The sequence below is a fragment of the Daktulosphaira vitifoliae genome, unplaced genomic scaffold (assembly GCF_025091365.1).
Source record: "Daktulosphaira vitifoliae isolate Bord-2020 unplaced genomic scaffold, ASM2509136v1 Scaffold_4, whole genome shotgun sequence".
In the NCBI taxonomy this organism is placed as follows: Eukaryota; Metazoa; Arthropoda; class Insecta; order Hemiptera; family Phylloxeridae; genus Daktulosphaira; species Daktulosphaira vitifoliae.
The window spans coordinates 17,075,416-17,097,393 of NW_026099575.1; the positions used below are offsets into that span (position 1 = coordinate 17,075,416).

The 21,978-nt window shown below is 26.9% G+C and overlaps 2 protein-coding genes across 6 annotated transcripts in view; one reads left to right on the forward strand and one right to left on the reverse strand.

Annotated features, from left to right (window-relative positions):
• Positions 1 to 21,978, reverse strand: part of LOC126905848 (protein prickle-like) — a 152,569-nt gene that overhangs the window by 99,534 nt on the left and 31,057 nt on the right. The window contains exon 1 of one of the 3 annotated variants that reach the window (XM_050685957.1): positions 1,624 to 1,865. The exons of 1 other annotated variant lie outside the window; for it this stretch is intronic. The gene's annotated coding sequence lies outside the window, so the exon portion shown is untranslated. Of the gene's footprint in view, positions 1 to 1,211; positions 1,442 to 1,623; positions 1,866 to 21,978 lie in introns of those variants that run through there. One more of the 3 variants, XM_050685958.1, reaches the window with a different exon arrangement.
• The window catches only part of LOC126905864 (uncharacterized), a 254,847-nt gene that overhangs the window by 56,736 nt on the left and 176,133 nt on the right, over positions 1 to 21,978 (forward strand). The gene's annotated exons all lie outside the window — the stretch shown is intronic.

Below are 21,978 nucleotides of genomic sequence, written 5' to 3' on the forward strand. Positions count from 1 at the left end.
GTAAATTTAGATTATTGAGTAAATAATGTCTATGAAAATGTACTTAAAAAAATGCATTAATCACGCAAATATAGAAAACATTTGCTATTACTTTATAATTAAATGTCAATGCAACTTTTATATTATTTGAAGAATAATATTTTCAGTAATATTTGTAATTTAAAAATTGTCATTTTTTAGTTATATTCATACGAAAAATTGTATGAGTTGATAACAACTTTAGGAAAAGTACTTATTGATTTATAAGCATTTTAATTCAAGTTGGATTGTATCGCAGATAAGTAACCCAAAATATTTGCTGCATCATAAATGATTAAATATATCAAAATCTGATGGAACACGTTGTGTATAAATCATAGTTGACTTTTTGACTTAAACTATCATTGTATTTTAAACCTGTTTTCTTTAATTATAATTAAAGACAAATTAAAAGTTGCTAATTATGAAAATTAGGTGATACTAATATAAATTTTATTCGATTAGAATCGGATTCGTTTCTAAACAGTAATTGCTAAATCTTAATTATAACAATTTGGTTGATCTGTTTCAAGATATTCTGTTACATTTTTAAAAGACGAGTTATTTTAAAAAGTTATTCTAGTAATTTAGGTACACGCACTATTAATAATAATTTGTATTTAAAAAGACTTTATATAACGTTTAAATGTGATCTTTATTACTATTTAATTTTATGCATTTTCGTAGTATTCAGGAAAATATAACGAAAAAGACTAGGTCAATTATTTTATTGTATTCTCCCAATAAAAAATAAAACAATCGTTTTAATACGAGAAGAATATCCTTTTGTTAGACTATGACGACTTCGAGAAAAATGTCGTTACAGCTATTAAATAATAATCAATAATTTGAATATATCGAATTTTACTTGGTACTCGGTCGGATTACAGAAATGGTAACGCTAAACGAAGAACCGAAAAGTGAGTACAGTAGTAGACTAGCAAAGCAAGAGAACTACTAAACATCAAAGTTCTATGGCGGAGTAATTTATTGTAATCTTGTGTCACTCAAACGTGAAAAATCGAACCTAAGAGATTTTCGGTGACAGAGTAGGGAATATTTCTGAGAAGGAATCATCGATTTCAATAAAACGTTGNTCTGAGAAGAAATCATCGATTTCAATAAAACGTTGCGCGTATGATTTTTAACATTGTGTAAAAAGCATAAATTAACTGTACTGAGCGGCTTCTTACCTTAATGCGATTATCGCGTATCGGACTGAGGAATTCGACGGTTTCAACAATCTCGGGCGCACTGTACGAACCGACGGGACTTTGTGACCGTCGCGCGCGGGCCCTGCGGATGCACTAACAATGCGACGTACACGTGCTGCCTGGGGCGCGTGGTGTACCGTCACAGGCCCAACACCAGTGTCGCCAGACAGTAACAACGCCACCGCAGGGGAGACAGCGCCAGCTTGCCGGTCGAGCCTATGGACGACATATTATTACTGTGCGGATACGCCGATGCCAAAATAACTCGTTAGTCATGATCGTTCTGATTGGCTAAACGGTCTAACGTCGGGCACAATATAAATTTCATCTNGCGTATGATTTTTAACATTGTGTAAAAAGCATAAATTAACTGTACTGAGCGGCTTCTTACCTTAATGCGATTATCGCGTATCGGACTGAGTAATTCGACGGTTTCAACAATCTCGGGCGCACTGTACGAACCGACGGGACTTTGTGACCGTCGCGCGCGGGCCCTGCGGATGCACTAACAATGCGACGTACACGTGCTGCCTGGGGCGCGTGGTGTACCGTCACAGGCCCAACACCAGTGTCGCCAGACAGTAACAACGCCACCGCAGGGGAGACAGCGCCAGCTTGCCGGTCGAGCCTATGGACGACATATTATTACTGTGCGGATACGCCGATGCCAAAATAACTCGTTAGTCATGATCGTTCTGATTGGCTAAACGGTCTAACGTCGGGCACAATATAAATTTCATCTCCAATTTTAACTAGCATTCCAATACCCAACTGAATGGACGACCGGTCACACGAGTATTTTTTTCAACGGTCTCGATGTTCGAACACATTCGTCGCGGAATTTTTATTATATTTTAACTAAAACATCTAACTGGTCATTCTCAGTAGTAAACGTATTCCAACTATTTGGTACGAAATTTCTTGGAATTAACGGGGAAAAATTTATAGGATGGCGAAAAAAAACGAGCAATCAACGATGAAGATAAAAGGATTGATAGCTTAATAAAAATTGCCAAAACCATATAAATGTTGAAAACGAGGTTTAATTTGTTCAATTTATTTGGATGATTGTTTATCCGATTATCCGAATTCTAGGAGGAAGTAAATTAAATTTGAAATTGTTTTAAAAATAACATTATTTGATTTATAAAAAAATATATTTTTCATCGCAATCATATAAATTGTATTTATTATAAAAAACGGAACTTTGTCAATACAAAAACACGACGAATTACATGTGTATAGTGCTATTATAGATTTAGGAAAAAATAAATATCTTGTAGAAATAAAGTTAATTCAATTCCTTCAAATTCGCTGTGTCAGATACGTCTACAACTGATATCACTTGAAAATATAATGAAAATTGAATTTTCAATGAATTAACTTAAAACTAATTTTATGTAATAATAAATTACTGAGTTTTCAATATTAAAGTTTCGACAGAATATTTGCAAAAGACTAATTTCGGAAATCAACCGACAAAAATATATAACTTTAGTTTAAGTTCGGTTCAAAACCGAATAACTTTTTTAATAAATATTGACTCCACAACATTTGATACACTTTTAAACTTGACTTGCTTAAAAAATAAGTTAAAATATAAGAAACATGTAATAATTCATAAAAATTAAAATATCATTTACATCACATATAAAAGTTCTATTTAATATATAAGCAATAGATGATTTCAAAAATAAATATAGAAACGCTATTTAACGTCTATAAGTTTTGCGCCTGTATTTTTTCATTATGCAACTCAACATACAAGTTTAATAAGTATTTGTATATGCCTAACTTAAAATCACAGTCCACTACTAATTATACAAGCACTAAAATATTATTAAAAAAATTGAATTATATGAACAAAAATTAGTACTTTAGAACTTAATATTTGTCTGTAAAACATATACAAAAAATGATTAATACAATTTTATTGAATTAATTAATTGCAATTTTCTTATTGTTATAAATAAAATGTATTCATTAAATATCCATTACATTTTTAGTAAAATTACCAATCAGAGTAATATTTTTCAACACTTAGAGCTGATCACACAATAAAATAATGTAAAAATTATTTTTTGTGTATTATTTTAAGTAGTAAATCATTTTTATTTAAAAAAACGCTGACTAAATTTTTATTAAATTTTCGTTGGTTTATTAATAAATACTATGTTTAAGCAATATTCCGTCAACAGTACCATATGCTTGAAAATTACATTTGAATAGATAAAATTAACTTGGATAATGACATTAATAGTTCTACCTAAAACTATTTCACTAAAAATAACAATGCTATTTTCAATAGTAGTTAAGACCTTGATGTGGTTAACGAGCAGATGGTTTAATTTATCTTTGTTTACTCTTTAAAGTTCACTGGTAACCTAGTCTACTTATAGTTAACTACTATGACGACAGAAGCTATACTCGACTAATTTTCCATTTACTCTTAAATTATTTTTTATTATATGTAGCATGCCGCCCTAAAAATCTAGCTCTTAACATAATAATTAGTTACATGAAAGTAATATTAAAAAGAATCCAAACAACTTTTAGTTCAAGATTTTTATGGGGAAAAAAAAATATATTTTTTAATCGTTTCAATTTTCTATTTATAATTTAAAAAATTTATTCTAGATAGATATTTTATTTTTATTATAATGCTAAGTAATTATTTTCTTGGAATTAATTAATCATTTATACATTGCAAACAAAAATTTAAACTCATTATAAAAACAAAAAAAATACTTGAATCGATATGTTAAAGAGTTAATATATCTTTATCAATACATTATTAGATTAATATATTTTTAAAAATTGAAACCCTTTCGTATTGATTTTACCGATGTAGAAAACTTCAGCAAACTATAAGTAATTTTCAATTAAGATGTCGATTAAAATTATAAAAAAGTTCAGTTCCAATATTAAACTGCTTTAAATATCTAGGAAAATAAATTATTTGGGTAAATCTGTACAAGTTTGATTTATACAACAATAATTTATAATTCAATAGTTATCCGTTGAATTAGTTTTGTTATTACATTAAAAAAAATCTACTTGAGGTATACGATTATCATTTATACAATATCAAGATTAAAACATGTACAAGTGTTGTCAATGTTTCCTCAAAATTAAGACGATATTTTTGACATCATCGACATTTCATATAATGATTTTCTTTGGACATATTTTCATTGAATAAATGCAATTTCAAAATAAACACATACAATTTATATGTAATTTCATTTTTAATTTCATAAATATTAATTCAATTCATAATTTCATTTTCAAAATATATAATAATAAAGTATAACACTAAACAGTTTCAATGATACAAAACTATAAAAAATATTAAATTAAAAAATTAATTTTTATTCATTTATGTATTATTAAATTTTATCAAAGATAATAAATAATNAAGTATAATACTAAACAGTTTCGATGATACAAAACTATAAAAAGTATTAAATAAAATTAATTTTTATTCACTTATGTATTATTAAATTTTATCAAAGATAATAAATAATGTCACGAAGACATACATATAACTATGCATGTCTTCATAACAAATGTTTTGAGAAGAATGTCATATGATATTGGAATGCCTTAGTGTTCATTATTCAAAACACGCGTATTTTCTACAAAACTTTCCATATTAAAATTTCATTACACATTTTTTCCAAAACTCTCATATTCCTTGATGATATTGTTTTATTTATTGAGTATAATTCATATCGAATTGTCAGTAATAAAACTTTTTAATTAATCCGACTAAATATAGAAAACAAAATATTTAGTTACTGAAAAATGTTTAATAGTTAAGAAATGCGTATTTATTTATCAAAAAATAAGTGCTTTATATTTTTGTATATTTTTAGGTATGGCACTTGACTACAGCTTAAGTGTAAATTGAAATGTGGAACTGGTCTGTTAGCCACCGAAATCATGAATTATTTAAATACAATAATATTGAATTTGAAACATTCATATTTTCGATATAATCATTAAAAATAGAAATTTTACTTTTATCTAGACATGTATATTTATTGGCTAATCCATCTAAAAAAAATATTTAAATTAAATAAATAATCATTTTATAATACGATGAAAATAATTCGAAATTTAGCCCCAAATACTTGGGTCTATGGTGTGCAAAATTACTTCTTCCTTGGACACTGTTGTATATATTTCTCTCAAAGAAGTGTTATAACGAATTAAAATGTAGAATGTTATTCTGTAGTGTTTTGAAAGTGTCTTATATCATAATCATTAAATAAATATTGTATCTTCTTCTTCTTCCTTAATCCCAACTACTTAGGGTCGGTCACCCTTATCCTAAACTTTCACTTGACACGATCTCCCACATCATTTACACTCACATCAGCTGTCCTCAAATCGCATTCAGTAGCATCCCTCCACCTCTTTTTCGGTCTTCCTCACCTCTTCTTCCTTCAACATTAATTTCTGTAACTGTTCTTACAGCTTCGGATTCTTCTCTCCTCATAATATGACCAAACCATCTAAGTCTATTTTCTCTCATCTTATCCACAATTGACGCGACACTTATACTCCATCTTTTATGCTCGTTCCTTATTCTATCTTTTCTAGTCACTCCACTTATCCATCTAAGCATTCTCATCTCTGCTGCACTCATTCTGTGCTCTACTTTCTTATCAACCGCCCAACATTCTGAACCATACATCATAGCTTGCCTCACTACAGTCTTGTAGAATTTACCTTTCAGCCTCATTGGAATTCTTTTATCGCATTAGACGCTAGACGTTTCTCACCACTTTAACCACCCGAACTTAATTCTGTGTCTTACATCCTCGTCAATACCACCGCTCTTTTGTACAACTGATCCTAAATACTTAAAACTTTCCACCTCTCCAATCACGTCCACGCCTATTGTCACTGACCTCCTCATTTCACCTACCTCGTGTTCTCTTTTGTCAAACTCGTACTCTATATACTCTGTCTTACTTCTACTTATTCTTAAACCCTTTTCTTCAAGAGCTGATCTCCACACCTCTAGCCTTTGATTAAATTCCTTCCTATTTTCTCCTATTATCACTATATCGTCAGCAAACAACATGCATCACGACACCCCTCTTTTTATTTCTCTAGTAATTTCATCTATTATTATAGAGAATAAGTAAGAGCTTAAAGCAGAACCTTGGTGCACTCCTACTCTTACCCGAAAACTTTCTGATACTCCTCTTACGCTTTTTACCCTGGTACAAGTACCATCATACATATCTTCTTTTATATTAATGTACCTTTTTGGGACTCCTCCTTTTCTCATTAATACCCACTTTAAAACCTCTCTCGGTACTTTGTCATACGCTTTTCTAAATCAATAAATACCATATATAGCTTTTTCTTCTTTCCCCTAAACTTTTCTATTAGTTCTATTAGTTGCGTCATACTTTGAACTGCTTTTTCTTACTTTCTATGATTTTTTGAACGTCCTCATCCCACCACTAGGTTTCCTTGTTTCCTGGCATTCTACTCCTATTCTCACCAACAATTTCCTTTGCAGTATTTATTACACAACTAGCAAATCTAATCCACAACTCATTTATATCTCTCTCGACATTCCACACCGTCCTCTCTTTTACCGTCTTTACAAACTCTTTTTCATTTTCCCCTTTCAATTTCCACCACCGGATCTTCGATTTTTTCCTTGTTTTTCTTCTATTTTTATTTATTCTCTTTTCGGTACACCACAACTCCATTACTATCAGTCTAGGTTGTGTAGTTACACTCTCGCCTGGTATAACTTTACAATCTTTTACTCGCTTTACGCTCTCTCTCTCTTCCACATAAAATAATAAATCTGTGATCTATTTCTCCCACTCTTATATGTTATATAATGTTCTTCCCTCTTTCTAAAATAAGTATTTACCACAGCAAGGTCATACAATACTGCGAAATCCAGTATTATTTCTCCAGCCTCATTCTTCCTACTAAAATCATATCCTCCACGTACTCTTTCATATTCTTTCCTCTCATTACCTACATGTCCATTCATATCTCCACCTATCACCGCATCCTTATTGCAGGTACCCCTTGCATCACCTCATCCATCTCACTCCAAAACTCTTCATGGTCTATTTCATCACATCCCACTTGTGGTGCATAGACACTTATTACATTCAGCACTTTTTCTTCGAATATCAATTTTACGACCATAATTCTGTCACTTTTCTTAGCTACTTCTACTACTTTATTTTTCATCTCCTCATCCATTTGTATCCCTACACTATTCTTTGTACTAGACTTACCAGATTATATTATTTTATAACATTTATAATATTTTATAATATTAATTATTTTAGTTTCCTGCACACAACAAATGTTAACTTTTCTCCTCTTCAATACTTCTACTAATTTTCTACTTCTATCAGTTAATGTTCCAACATTCCAAGTACCAATTCTTACTTTGTATCTGTCTACCTTATACACGAGTTCAGCCTAGATTTAAGTGTTGATGTCCCTACACTGTCGACACTACAAGCGTTGGGTAGACCTGTACACATGACTGGTGAAACAGCTACCGCACAAGTTGTCGGGCTGGTATCAAACACTTTATTCCTTAGGTTTTCTCTGTTTTTAACTACTTTATTTCCTCACACCTGTTGTCTCCGCGTACATCCGAGATGGAACAATCCGCCTAAGTTTTATTCAGGATTACTCATACTTTTTTTGACAAAAGATTTTTACGCCGGCTGTCGACCTGACACAATCTCATTAGTCGCCTCTTACGACTGGCAGAGGAGCCGTGGAAGTATTCTTATCCCCTATCCACAGGGAATATTTAATCGTTTCTGAAATTAAATATTATAATATTTTATATAATTAAAAGGAATCTTTCAAGTTAACATTATGCATAGCTTGTGTTCAAGTTTTTAGAGTAATTAACTAAATTTAGTTAATATAAATGGTAGTTTATCTATTAATATTGATATTTTCATTTTTTAATGCCATATATATGAATTCACAAAACTTAAATAATTTGTTATTTTGTAAACGTTTATAGCAATTGGTGCAATTACGATTTCTTAAAATTATTTTTTTTTTTAAATATTGCTTAATTGGATAAATTTGTTTTGTTGTTTTATTTGCACATAAGTTTTAGAAGTAAGATTTATAGCATTTTAGGTCTGTGTTGAATAAAACATTGCTATTTAAAAATATGAATAATACCTTTATAACAAATATTAAATAAATAGATCTGAAAAAAGAATTAATTTTAAATTTTATGATTTAAATAATGTCGATAGATCATATAAAAGTAACAATTTTTTAATTTATTAGTTTCAAAAAGACCAATATAGATACATAAATTCGGTTTACATCTACTGTAAATAAGGAATGCGTCATTACATTATACATAACAAAACATATTTTCGATATAATTATTTTTAGGTAATAAATTGAGTAAGATATCAAATTAAATAAATCATTTAAAACAAAGAAATTTAAAGAATCTGATTATTAATTCAAAATCAACAAGAAAAACGTGCTTCGTTGAATACAAGCCCAAGATATAATTAGGATGATTATTTTCTGAGTTATTTAAATTTTTTTAACGATACCCGTTTGATTTCTTAAGTTTTTCTTAACTAATGTTAAGAAAATTAATTTTGGTATTATTTAGCATCATATATTTCTTGATTTATCAGTTAAATCTGATAAATACGCTCATAATGGACCAATTTTGCTTAATTACACGTCAAAAAATCATAAAACTTAACCACAAACTTAGTTAAAGCTATTAATAGAAAAATTTCCTTGATTCCCGTAATAAAGGGAAATGACCGTTTAAAAATGATAAATAGAAAACAGTCAATTTTGATATTTTTAGTATTTACTTTATATATTGAAATAATTTTTAAAAACTGAACTGATTATTGCAAAATTTTAATTGATAATACTTCAAACATATACCTTACTGACAACATATTTTTGTTAAAAATCTAATCATTAACTAATTGTTCACTAATTGAATTTTCAATAGTATCTTAAGGTACTGTAGAGGCTTAGAAATTATATCAAAGTATTTTTTCATTTTTTCAAAGTTTCCAAAAATCATACGTTTTTAATCCAACATGAAATTAAAGCTAATACAATGTACTTTGAGAAGAAAAAAGCTTATTTAATATACTATACAATTAAAAACAAAAAAAAACTTTCCAATAACTTTTTTTCTATTAGTTAATAGCCTCAAAAAATATATAATCATAAAATTTATGGTGGTTATGTTACATTTTTTTTATAAATTGTACAAATACGCACTGATGCCTTTTACGACAATGATTTTAATAAAGATTACTTTTGTATTTTTAAAACAATTAAATATATACTTAGGTTTCTTATGACCGTATCATGAGATATCTGTTGGTATGTTCGAAGAGTAAGAAATTTGGTATTTTTTATCTAGGAACTGATGAAACGAAATCCATACAATTATAATAAATCACTACATTATTATGTTAAAAATCATTTAATGTTGTATATTTTTACAAAATATTTATATCGAAATAATTATAAAAAGTATTTTTAAAATTTGTATTAATTTTCTTTTCAATCATAAATAAATTAAAAATAAAGTAATTTCAATGAAAACCTTTAATTTATGTTAAAATCTTCATTTTAATGTAACTAAAACAGACATTTTTAGTAAAATATTTCTTCTGTCATTAATAATATGCAAGTAATTAGATTTAATTATTAAAAATCCAGACCCAACATTTGTGATGACTAGTGTTATTAAATAATAGTAGATAGCCAAATAAATCAGACGTATCTTTGTTAATTTAAGTTTGTTGAGTTTGATTAATTTTTAATTTTATAAATAAATAAGTAGTTTTGATCAATGATATTGCATTTTAATTTATTTAGTTAGCTTAGGATTTCGTTGATCTACTATTAGTTATTTTTTTAAAACATATTTACAGGTATTTAATTATCTTAAATTTTAATACAAAAACATTTTTTATTTTTTAATATTTAATTTACTAGATTATGAACTCATTGATGTTTAACATATTAATAATGTTTGGTAAAAGTGTACAATTAAACGTTTGTATTGAAATAAATATTATATTTATTAGGTTTTAAAATGATTATTTCAGAGCTATAATTTAAAGTACTGTAAAACATTGTTTGTGGAATTGGAAAAATGTTTGCATAAATGAAAGAAAAATCATCTGAAAATTAGTAGTTATATATAAAAATAAAACTACATAAATACTTCTTGATAATTTTAGAATTAACTTTTTTTCTATGACATAATGGTAATTAAAGACTCAAAGCATTTAAAAAATTTGTTTGACGTGAATTCCCAACACTAATTTATCAGGAATTTCCTAATTAATCGAAAAATAATATTGAGCTTCTTTTTAGTTTCTCTTAGGTACATTTTTTTCTCGAATAACTTATCGTATTATTTATATCTATCTTTTATAAGGTATATAGGCATTAATTTTATATATTTGATGGCAAATATACACATTCAACTAGCTTTTAAAAAAATAAATGATCTAATTAAAAAAATGACTAGCCCATAACAACTTTTGGACCAGTGATACGGAAAATAAAAATATAAAAATAAATAAAATAAAATATTTTATAATCATAGTTGTAGGCGAGACACAGATATTGTTATTTTTTACAATAGTCATTTTCCGACCGTACCATTCCTCCTGCCAGGTATAAAAATCATACTGTAGAAAATTTTTTTTTTCTGCTATAACATTACATTTTATGCTTTTAAATGTACTTTTTAGTGGTATTTAATATAATTGCATTTTNTTTTTTTTTTCTGCTATAACATTACATTTTATGCTTTTAAATGTACTTTTTAGTGGTATTTAATATAATTGCATTTTCAGCTAAAACTTATTTTATAGTTAATTATACTAAAAGAATGTATGATAATTTCGTATTTAACTATATAAGTCATACAGGATAATGAAAAAGTGTATGAAATATAAATTGAAAAATTGAAAAAAAAACATACAAATATAAATGTATTGTTTACCATTTAACGTTATTAAATATAAAATACATTTTAGTTATAATTTACTTAATTTATTTTTATTTAGACATAAGTATAAAAGATTAAATTTTAATTAAAAATTTTAAACAATGAACTTCTATTATTGTAAAATTTTCCAATTTTATCAATGGTTACCCAAAACATGTTTCAATTTATTAATTATAAAATATTAAATAAATATTGTATAATATTAATATACACGGAGACGAATAATTGATTCAAAACATGTACACGTGTACGTGTATACATAGACGAGACTTACTTATGTTTTCAAAACAATTAACAATAATACACTGTCGACAACATGATCGTATAGACTAGAAATGAACAGAAGTCTTTTGCTGTTGGTAGCAGATTTATTTGCAAGTGTAATGACAAGAGTCAAACATGAAAATTACTATTAAAACTTATATATTAATACGCTTTATTCTCATTAAGAGATATATAGTGTATTTATTCCGATTACGGGGAATGATTGTCGTATTGTGATTTTTCGTCACTACCTCCACGTTGCGTGCCTGCTGCTTCCCTTGGATGTGGTAGCCGTTTTTCAGACTCCCTCTCCGGAATGGAACCCTGATTCCCCTTTACCCGTTACAACCATGATATTAATAGTAACTACTTATCTTATCTATCGTTTACTTGCTATTTATCACGTCAAATATTATCGAACTAATTAATACGACTTTAAAATGGTAATTTCGAGTTATCTTATAATTGACATGATTTTATGCGTTTCTACCTAAAAACATAATGAACTGTACGTATTACGTTGTACAAAAAAAAAATAAATACAAATGTATGGATCAACACAATTTTTTTTATGAGAAATAATATTTTTTAATAATGCCTTTTTCATTTACGATATTAATAAGAAAATAGCAGATCATGTAGCTTTTGGAATAATCCACCAATTTTTTAAAATTAAACACTATCTAAAAATTTGCATCGAAGCGTTTTTTTTTATAGTGATTTTAATCACTGTCAGATATCATTATACTTGATCCAACTATGCACGTCACCACTGTGCTGCAACCCCTCTGTGTTGGGTTGTTATATAATAGATATAATAATAGGTATTGATGTTATATAATAGAATATATTTTCTCCATAGCAAAAAATCAAATTAATTTTTAATATCAAATTAAAAACACACTTTAAGTTACTACGAACAATTTTTTAAAAATATTTTTACTAAACCCAAATATTATAAAATATTATAAATATTTTTTTATTATGGGCCCAAAATACTATATGTTTATTAATTTTTAAATAATTGTCAAAGGTTTGTACCCTGGAATCACCCAATCATGATTTTTACTTAACCAAAAGTTTTTTGAAACATATAGTTAAATATTACTTCAAGAAAATAAAACTGAAACTATTTAATACTGATTAAATATAAACATATTTTTTATAACAGTTTCATAAAAAAAAATATACAATTACTTGTAATATAGTAAAATAATTTGATTAAAAAAAAATCAATTTCATGCCATGAGTTGCCATATTATCGTAAAGTGATAAGATTATTAAACATGATTATTACAAAAAAACCAATGAAATAGAATTTGAGCTATAATTATACATACTACCACATCGAATGGTTACACTTAAGTATTAGTATGGCAGACAACAATTTATTTCCTCTTAATAAGAATTTGATAGGCATGTCCGTCAACAATTTTTTTTCTGAATAAATAGGAGGAGTCTATTTTCCAGTCAGCTGGGTCTATACAGAATGATTTTTTTATCATATCCCACTCAATTACTTACAGAATAAATATAATTTAAACATTTTTTATAATACCTTATAAAAAGTAACAGACATTAAGAAACGATGATAAAAATAAAAATTGATCTCAGCACAGTAAATAAAGTTATTTATTAAGTAATATAATTTAAAAATAGCATTGACGTAAATTGTATAATAATATCACATTTTTTTTTTTATGCTTGCGTACATTTTAATACACTTTATTTATACAATAATCTAAATTTGACATAAAATAAAAATTGTATATTTTTGAGTTAAACAAAGAGAAATGTACCATTTATTAGTATAAAAAAGGAAGATATATTTCTCTGTAATCGTATTGTTCAAGAAAAATTATTTTTCCAAAATGTTTCAACTGTCTTTATTTTCATTACTTTGTATATGTGGAGCTGTTAATTTTAGAGTAACGGCCATAACTGTTTCTGAATTTAATACGTTGGTGCAACACCCAGGCTGGAGAAAATTAACAACACATGAACAAGCTGATAAATTTATATTCCGTGGCCAGAATTTTTTTAATATTACAGAAGTTTTTACTTTAAGTACATTATTTCCAAGTGATTCGAACACTAATCTCATTACAGAACAGAATATTCTCGATAGAGTATGGCAATTCCATTTGTTATTGAGCATTTACTATGCTATTGATCTACACGGTCTAATCAAATTAACGAATGAATATTTGTGTTATTGTCAAAATAACTACAAAGATAATTTTCAAATAACATGTATGGATAATTTGTATGAAAAATATAAAATCTTTTACAAAGAACTGGAAAAGATGTATCGGTTTTTATCATATTTTTATGAAACGGTTAATTCACCAAAGTTTTATAAAGATTGGGCATTTCAAAATGGAATTCAAAGTATTTTTTTTAGTTTGGGACAAATAGGAGAACAAGAAAAAAATATTCTATCAATTGAACAATTTATATATAAATTTATAACAGAGGAAATTTCGATTTGTGATTTTTTTCTCCTGCATATCGATATTAAAGGCTATCCTGAAGCACAAAGAATAAATATTGGACATTGTATTTCTAGTTTTATTAATATGGCAATACCACAACAAGACACAAGTAAATCAATTCAAGAAAGATATGATACATATATTACGAATCTTACTGAAAGTAATAATAGTTATGGTTTTTTATATGATCCAAATACTTCTGTTGTCTCTCTACAAGTTTAGCATTATAAAATATAAACATTTATATATGGGCAATATTAAAATTTTAATGTATTAAATAATATTGTAATTCTCTTCTTTATTTGAAAATAAAATATTTCAAACAAAGTTTTTTTTTTTTTTTAATTTAAAAAACGTTAGCACAGTGGGGTCGTGGCACAGTGGTGACGTGGCATAGTTGGATCAAGTTTAATGATATCTGACAGTGATTAAAATCACATTAAAAATAAAACGTTTCGATGCAAATCGTGATAGTGTTTACTTTTAAAAAATTGGTGGATTATTCCAAAAGTTACCATAACTTTTATTCTCTTAATTTTTATTCCGATTTATAATTATAATATATGAATACATAATAATTATAGTAATTAAATTTAGTATGAAATTAATATTTAATAATATAATATTGTAATTTTTACGGAGATATTATAAAAATAAAAAAAGAGTTGTATATTCATATACTTTTAACGCGTATAAAAATTTAAAGGGATTGATGCAATACTTTTTATTAAAAAAATTTTGTTACAAATGAATAAATATAATAGACTACAAGGAACTTTCATCAGAAACAAAAATATACTTTTCTAAATCAACTTTTCACGATGTTTTCAAATGTGCAATTAAACTTTTTCTAAGTTTTAATATTATTACTTATTATAAAAAAATAAGTATTTACCATATATAAAAAAAAAATTAAGAACAAAATAAATTTATAGCAATATAAATTTAATAATATTTAATATAAAATCGAGAATTTTTTCACGAAAATCGTACGTTTTTCTTTAACTTTGATGTCCGTTTTCACCACGAAGACAAGTCCAAAGGTTAATTTTTTTTTTTCAAATAAAGCATATTACATGAGCCCTAATTTAAGATATATATAAAAGTGTCAGTGTTTCCGGAACATTTTCAAAAGTCAATTTTTTGAAAAAAAATTACCATTTTGAAACTCTTCCTGTGGGCTGGTAAAAGGTCAAATGTTCACAAAAATATACAGGATGATCGAAATCTAGCAAGACACTTATTATTTTCTCAGAAACTATTGAGAACTTAAAATGTTTGTAAAAAGAAAATTTATTAATTTTGCCGCCTGGGCTGTTCTAAAAAATTAAATTATAAATGGGGAACAGAACTTAGCCGTACGGCTTAAAATAGGGGCAACTAATAATCAACAAAAATTTCCTATACAATTTAGAATTTGTTAAATGCAAGATATTTTTTGTTTATCCAAAATAGGATTGTTTAACTTAATAAATATAAAGAAATAATTTAAATAACAATACCAATTTTTATTATTGCTGAATTAAATAATTAATAAATATAAACACCCATATTACTTACATTCAGTTTTTAATTTTGCTTGAATAACTTGAATAAAATGAAATACCATTTATAAAGGTGATATGCCACCTGTAGCTTTATTATAATAATGTTCTAACCAATGAAAAAGAAAACAGAATACAACTATATGAATTTACAATAATAATATGAACAATATATTTTAAAACGAAAATTGAGCAAAGTTTTTACTGATTAATACCAAAACAACAATTAATTCAAATGAAAACCAATGTAACTTAAAACTAAAACTGTATAATAATAAAACAGGTACACATTACATTTTGAATAAAAAAAACGACCGAACAACACGGGCCGCTGATAATGCGTCCTAACAGCTGACCACACCCAACCTGTGCAGCTCTCACACTTGGCGCGAACAATTAAGTTTATAAAACTCTACAATAATATAAAGTTAAATAAATTTTTTTTTATCCCTTCAGGGATAAAAATGTTTCTTTATAATTTTTTAAAATGGGAACCACTATTTTCGATTTGATAATATGATAAAAAAAAAAATTACAAACAATTTTGTTCTTATAACTATTTTTATCCGAACAACCGTTTACGTTTTATAATTGTTTAAAGATTTTGACTTCCAGAAAAAAAATATTGTCATTTATTACGTTCCATGATATCGGTGGCAGTGCAGCCGGTATTTTTGTTAGATCCTTTAGTCTTAGGGCCCCGACACACCAACTAGGACGGTTGCGCCTTACGGTTATACCGTTCATCAAGAATATGCATGTTTAAATCAAGAGTGTCATACTACACGGTTATCGACCGTCCGGTACGTTTCAAAACCGTCGCATGTCACGGTTTGACGGCGCTGTCGTTCTACCGTTTGTAATCAAAACACATTCTTATCACCACCATCACACGTGGACGGTTCAATCGTACGGTTTTGGAATATGTAATAATTCGCAAATAGTTTTGCATATTTATTTTTTATTTTCCATGCGTTTTTTTTACATTAAAAAAAATGAACGTTTTTGACACAGAAATGTATATTGTGGGAATAGAAAAATAAGCATGTATATGGAAAATTGATAGTAATGAGTATTCGGACCGATACACGAAATCCAGAGCATGGTTTGAGGAAAAGATGTTTGAAGGTTAGAACAGTTGTAGTGAAGTTGAACAAAAACTTAAAAATAAATTATTGACCACTTTTTGTTACAAATAATAAATTAATGGGGTAGTAAATTTAAAAATTCTCTAAGAGATATTAGAATCACTTTTTTGAAAAACGAGTTGTGTTTCAAACTATGTTTTAGATATTTGTATCTATTTGTTATTAGTGTAAAAGATCTTATTTTTTATATTTTTACTGGTTAAATTTGCATCGTTAAGAAAAAAAAAAATAAAATAAAAATCAATGACTAATGTCAATTTTACACTCAATAATAACTTTTAATACATACCAGTTTTATTTTTTTATTTTTCAATTAAAATTACAATAATTATATAAAAATTATAATATTAATTCAAAATTACTAATACATAGTATACTCGGAAATTTAATTTTAACTTTAATTTAAAAATATGTGTTATATTTATAAAAACTACTTACATTCAAAATAAAATATGGTATTTTCTATCACTATATTGGAACATTTATGAAAATGAATTATTATGTGTCAATATGCTATGAGGGTCTCAGTACAATAGTACCCTAATCGACTATAATATTTAAATTCGAATAATGAAACAATCTTATTTAGAATTAAAAATATTTTAATGTAACTCTGTTACGTTTTTTATTTTTAGTTTGTACTAAATTATAACGAATTGATACATTTTATATTACGTGATAATTCAACAAATGCTTATTTACTGGTTCTAAAACATATTACATTGATATCCTGTAAATGTATTTACATTTTATAGCTATCAATTTTATCTAACTATTTTGATTTTTTTGTATATTTAAAAATAAATAAATAAAAACTGTATTACGTCTGTAATACTTTACACAAACGCAAACAACTACTATGTACAGTTATCCATATATTTCTTTTCTTAATATATTTTTGTATAAATTTTACATATTAATTACAGTTGATGTTTTTAAAAAAATTGGATAATTATTAGGGATAACTATATTGGAGCTGTTAATGAAACAAGGAAAACTAAATCTACTTCATGAGGGTTTTGGCAACGAATATATTTTCCGTCCACAACTCCTATGCAATTGGCAAAATTAGTTTTTTTATAATACTGATTAGCAATATCCGTCCATTTTTTGAGATCAGGTAAAGTCATTTCTTCAGGCTGTAAAATGGTCAACAAAAATTGACAAGTTTCTCGTACAATTAAAGCTATTGTACTTCTTCCCAATAACAATTCAAATTGTAAAGCTACAAAATTTGATCCTGTAGATAAAAATCTGAAAACATTTTTATGGTTCTTAAATTTCAGCTTCAATGATCATTGAGAAGGTTTAATTTTACTATGATGTGATTTTTTTTGTGTTTGTCGTTAATTTTTCTGAGCTCTCAATTGACCAATACGTTAAAAGAACACGATTTTAGTTTTGTTGAACTTATAATCACCAAATATTGGAATAACCCTTTTGTTTTAAAAATTCAGACAAATATCTCAAAATTACGCTACTGTAATAAATGGCCACTTCAAAAATACTTTTTAATTAAATATTTCCAAAGTAATAGGAGTATAAAATTCGTTTTTATGCAGAATACACAGTAAAATTATATCAGTAAAATAAAATATTTTTTAATGATCATATACTAATAAATACTTCACTAAACCAAATTTTCCTATGTATATACATGTTGAGGTATTTATAACAATTAAAAATTTATCTTCATAAAAGTAACTTAAGTTAAATTGTTATAAACAAAAAACGCGGCAAAACCGTTTTCAAACCGTTCAATGTGACACGTGGTCATATAACCGTAAGGCGCAACCGTCCTAGTTTGTCGGGGCCCTTACAAAACCATAAACTTAGCTATTAATAATACACCGAAAACTCGATTTGAATCTATTATTGTTCTCACTCATTTAGAGTGTAGTAAATTTTTATAGCTAATTTACCTGTCATAACTTGATCAATAAAATTTGGTTTATGTAACAGCAAATAAAAATAATGACTTCTGTATTACAGTAAAATAACAATAGAAATTTGGCCTAAAACCACTTTGCTATAATAATTTTTTTGAAAATTTTACCCTTCACCTGCTCATAGGAGGAGATTCAAAATGATAATTTTTCCACAGAAAATTAACTTTTTCAACTTAACTTTTCAAAGTATGCTGACTGAAAGAAATATTGAAACTATTATATTTAATTTAAATCATGTTAACTTAAAATCTAAACGGAATAGCCAGCCATCAAATACCAGTATTGTCGCAGTACTTCGCCCTTAGTGAATACTGGCATTTATAGGCGTTTTCAATTGTCAAGAATTTATATGCTCAAAACAATACCTAATAAAAATTAACAAACATTAAGAAACTATGGTAAGAATAAAACTTATTCACAGCACAGTAAATGAAGTTATTCACTAAGTAAAATATGTTAACTAATTATTTTGATATAATAAGTAAAAAAAACAAAACATTAAAAATATTCATTAAGTTATAATAATTGAAAAACAAACTAGCTACAATTAAGTATAATTTAATAATTTAATTTGTTTTTTATCAACTTTAGAGGTAGCCAGAACAGATTGATGCACAAACAACACGTATACTAAATCTATTGTTTACATGTTCTTTATGAGAGACATACGAATTGACAGATTAATTAACATTACTAAATCAGTTATCAATAGCGCATAAGTTTATTTGATGCATCATATTTGTGCCGCTGCTAATGCTAAGAAAATTAGTTATTATGACTGACTGATTTTCATAGCATTAACAAAGGTTCGATTATCCTAAACATATTATACTCCGTTGTCTCTGCTGCACTATCATAAATTATTCAATAAACATGAGCAATTTATTAACAATCGAATTAAATTCTCATTAGTGATATTCTCTAGTTGCTAACTAACAGAATGTGTTCCTACCGATAAAACAATTGCCATATCAATAATCTATTTTCGACATTCTGGCAAAGAAAACGAATTCTAATTTTTCCATTTTTCTATCTATTGTGTAGAGCTCATTTTACAATTCATAGAAAAACTCCGTCAATTATTTATTAGTTATAAAAATCTTGGAATGTCATTGAACTCGTAGGAATTTGCAGATTACCGATCCTGATCACCAAAATTGATTTAATAAATTGTTTAAATTAAATTACTGTACAACAGTTTAAAAAATAGAAAATCATACATTCTAACATATTATTAAATATTTTCTTCTTAAATCAATAGTTAGAAAAGTTGACTCATTCCAAAAAAACGATTTGAAAATTTTTACAATTTTAATTTAATTTTCTATTTTAGGACGTCTACTAAATAGCACTTTTTAAGTAAATGAGTATCAAACTATACTCAAATAATCAAATTTTACATGAATAATCTACTAAGAAATAATAAACAATAGATATTCAAATTTGATTAATTAAAAAAATTATTTTGGAAATACTCTAAAAGAGCAATTTTTAAAGGCAAAAGATTTCACAAACATAAAATTACATAAATATGTTGAAAAAATAAAATAAGTCTAAAACCTAAAACATATTATATTAGAAAATAAAATTAAGTATGTAAAAGCGAGTATTTGTTCAATTCTTCTTCTTCTTCGTCTTTTTTTCCTCGCCTTAGTCCCAACTACTTGGGGTCAACCCAAACCAACCTTAAATCCACATGACACGATCACCCACGCTCACATCATCCATCCTTATATTGCATTCAATTACATCCCTCCAACTGTTTTTTGGTCTTCCTCTACCTCATCTTCCTTCAACATTCATTTTTATAACTGTTCTAACAGCTTCCGATTCCTCTCTCCTCATAACATGACCAAACCATAGAAGTTTATATTCTTTCATCTTATACATAATTGACGTTACACCATTACTCCCTCTTATATGTTCGTTCCTTATTCTATCTTCTCTAGTTACTTCACTCACTCATCTAAACATTCTCATCTCTGCTCATCTTTCTTATCAACCGCCCAACACTCTGAACCATACATCATAGCTGGACTTACTACAGTCTTGTAGAATTTACCTTTCAGCCTCATTCAAATTCTTTTATCGCATAACACGCCAGACTCTTCTTTCCACTTTAACCATACACACTTAATCTTGTGTCTTATATCATCATCAATAACACCGCTCTTTTGCACAATTGATCCTAAATACTTAAAATTCTCCACCTCTCCAATCACGTCCTCGCCTATTGTCACTGACCTCCTCATTTCACTTGTACAATTATTATTAATAATTTAATACAAATAAAATATACAGTATGGAAAAAAAATATTAAGATACAAAAACCTAATTTTACATGAGTTGTTCGTAAATTTTACACGAAAATCATCAATAAACAAATATACTTTTCCAGCATAATTATAAAAGATAAAAATTTCGTCAATCGATGAAGTATTTACTTTAACGAGTAAGTATAAATATAAATGATTATCATCGCATATTAAATAATAAACATAAGATATAAAATTTCCACGCATAATGAGAGTATAACATAAATTTCTACTAAGATTTCTATTAATTATCACTGACAACAAATCTGTAACCCACGTAATCTATTTTTGACTGTGTAATACACTGCATGTATGTATAAATAAAAATTAAAAATTAACTAGTTTTCTTTAAATTTATTTTTAATTTATCTTGTAGTTAGTAATTATAAATTAATTAAATATTACTTCTAGAGGAGTAGCTAACGAATGTGGGCACTTACGTGAATTAATATTCCATAAATAATATGTTAAATCTAAAAACATACAAATTTTCAATATAATCAATAATCACAACAAAAGTAAGTAGATAGAATTTTATGATCAGCTGGTAAACGTTTATCAAAATAGCTATTGTACAAGCTGCACAGGAGTTATAGTTGTAAATTTAAAATGTGTCCGGAATGTTTTGTATTTATCATCTAAGTTATTTAATCGCAAGCCAGACATATGTGCCTATCAGACATTCAATGGTTTTAAATATTAATTATGGCGTTAAATCAATAACCATAAACATGACATAATAATTTATTACCCTCAAAATCAGTTATTTATGTGTTGTATTAATTTGCATGGAATATTTTAATTGAGTAACTTTAATACACTAATTCTATCTAAAACGTTTACTTTTTTATGTTATTGTATTTTAAAATGAAGTAAAATAATAACAACATTTGTAAAAACGACCGAATACATACCATCTGATAAATAACAAGCTTACACCTAACGAAGATCAACAAAATTTCTTACCTAAAACAAAT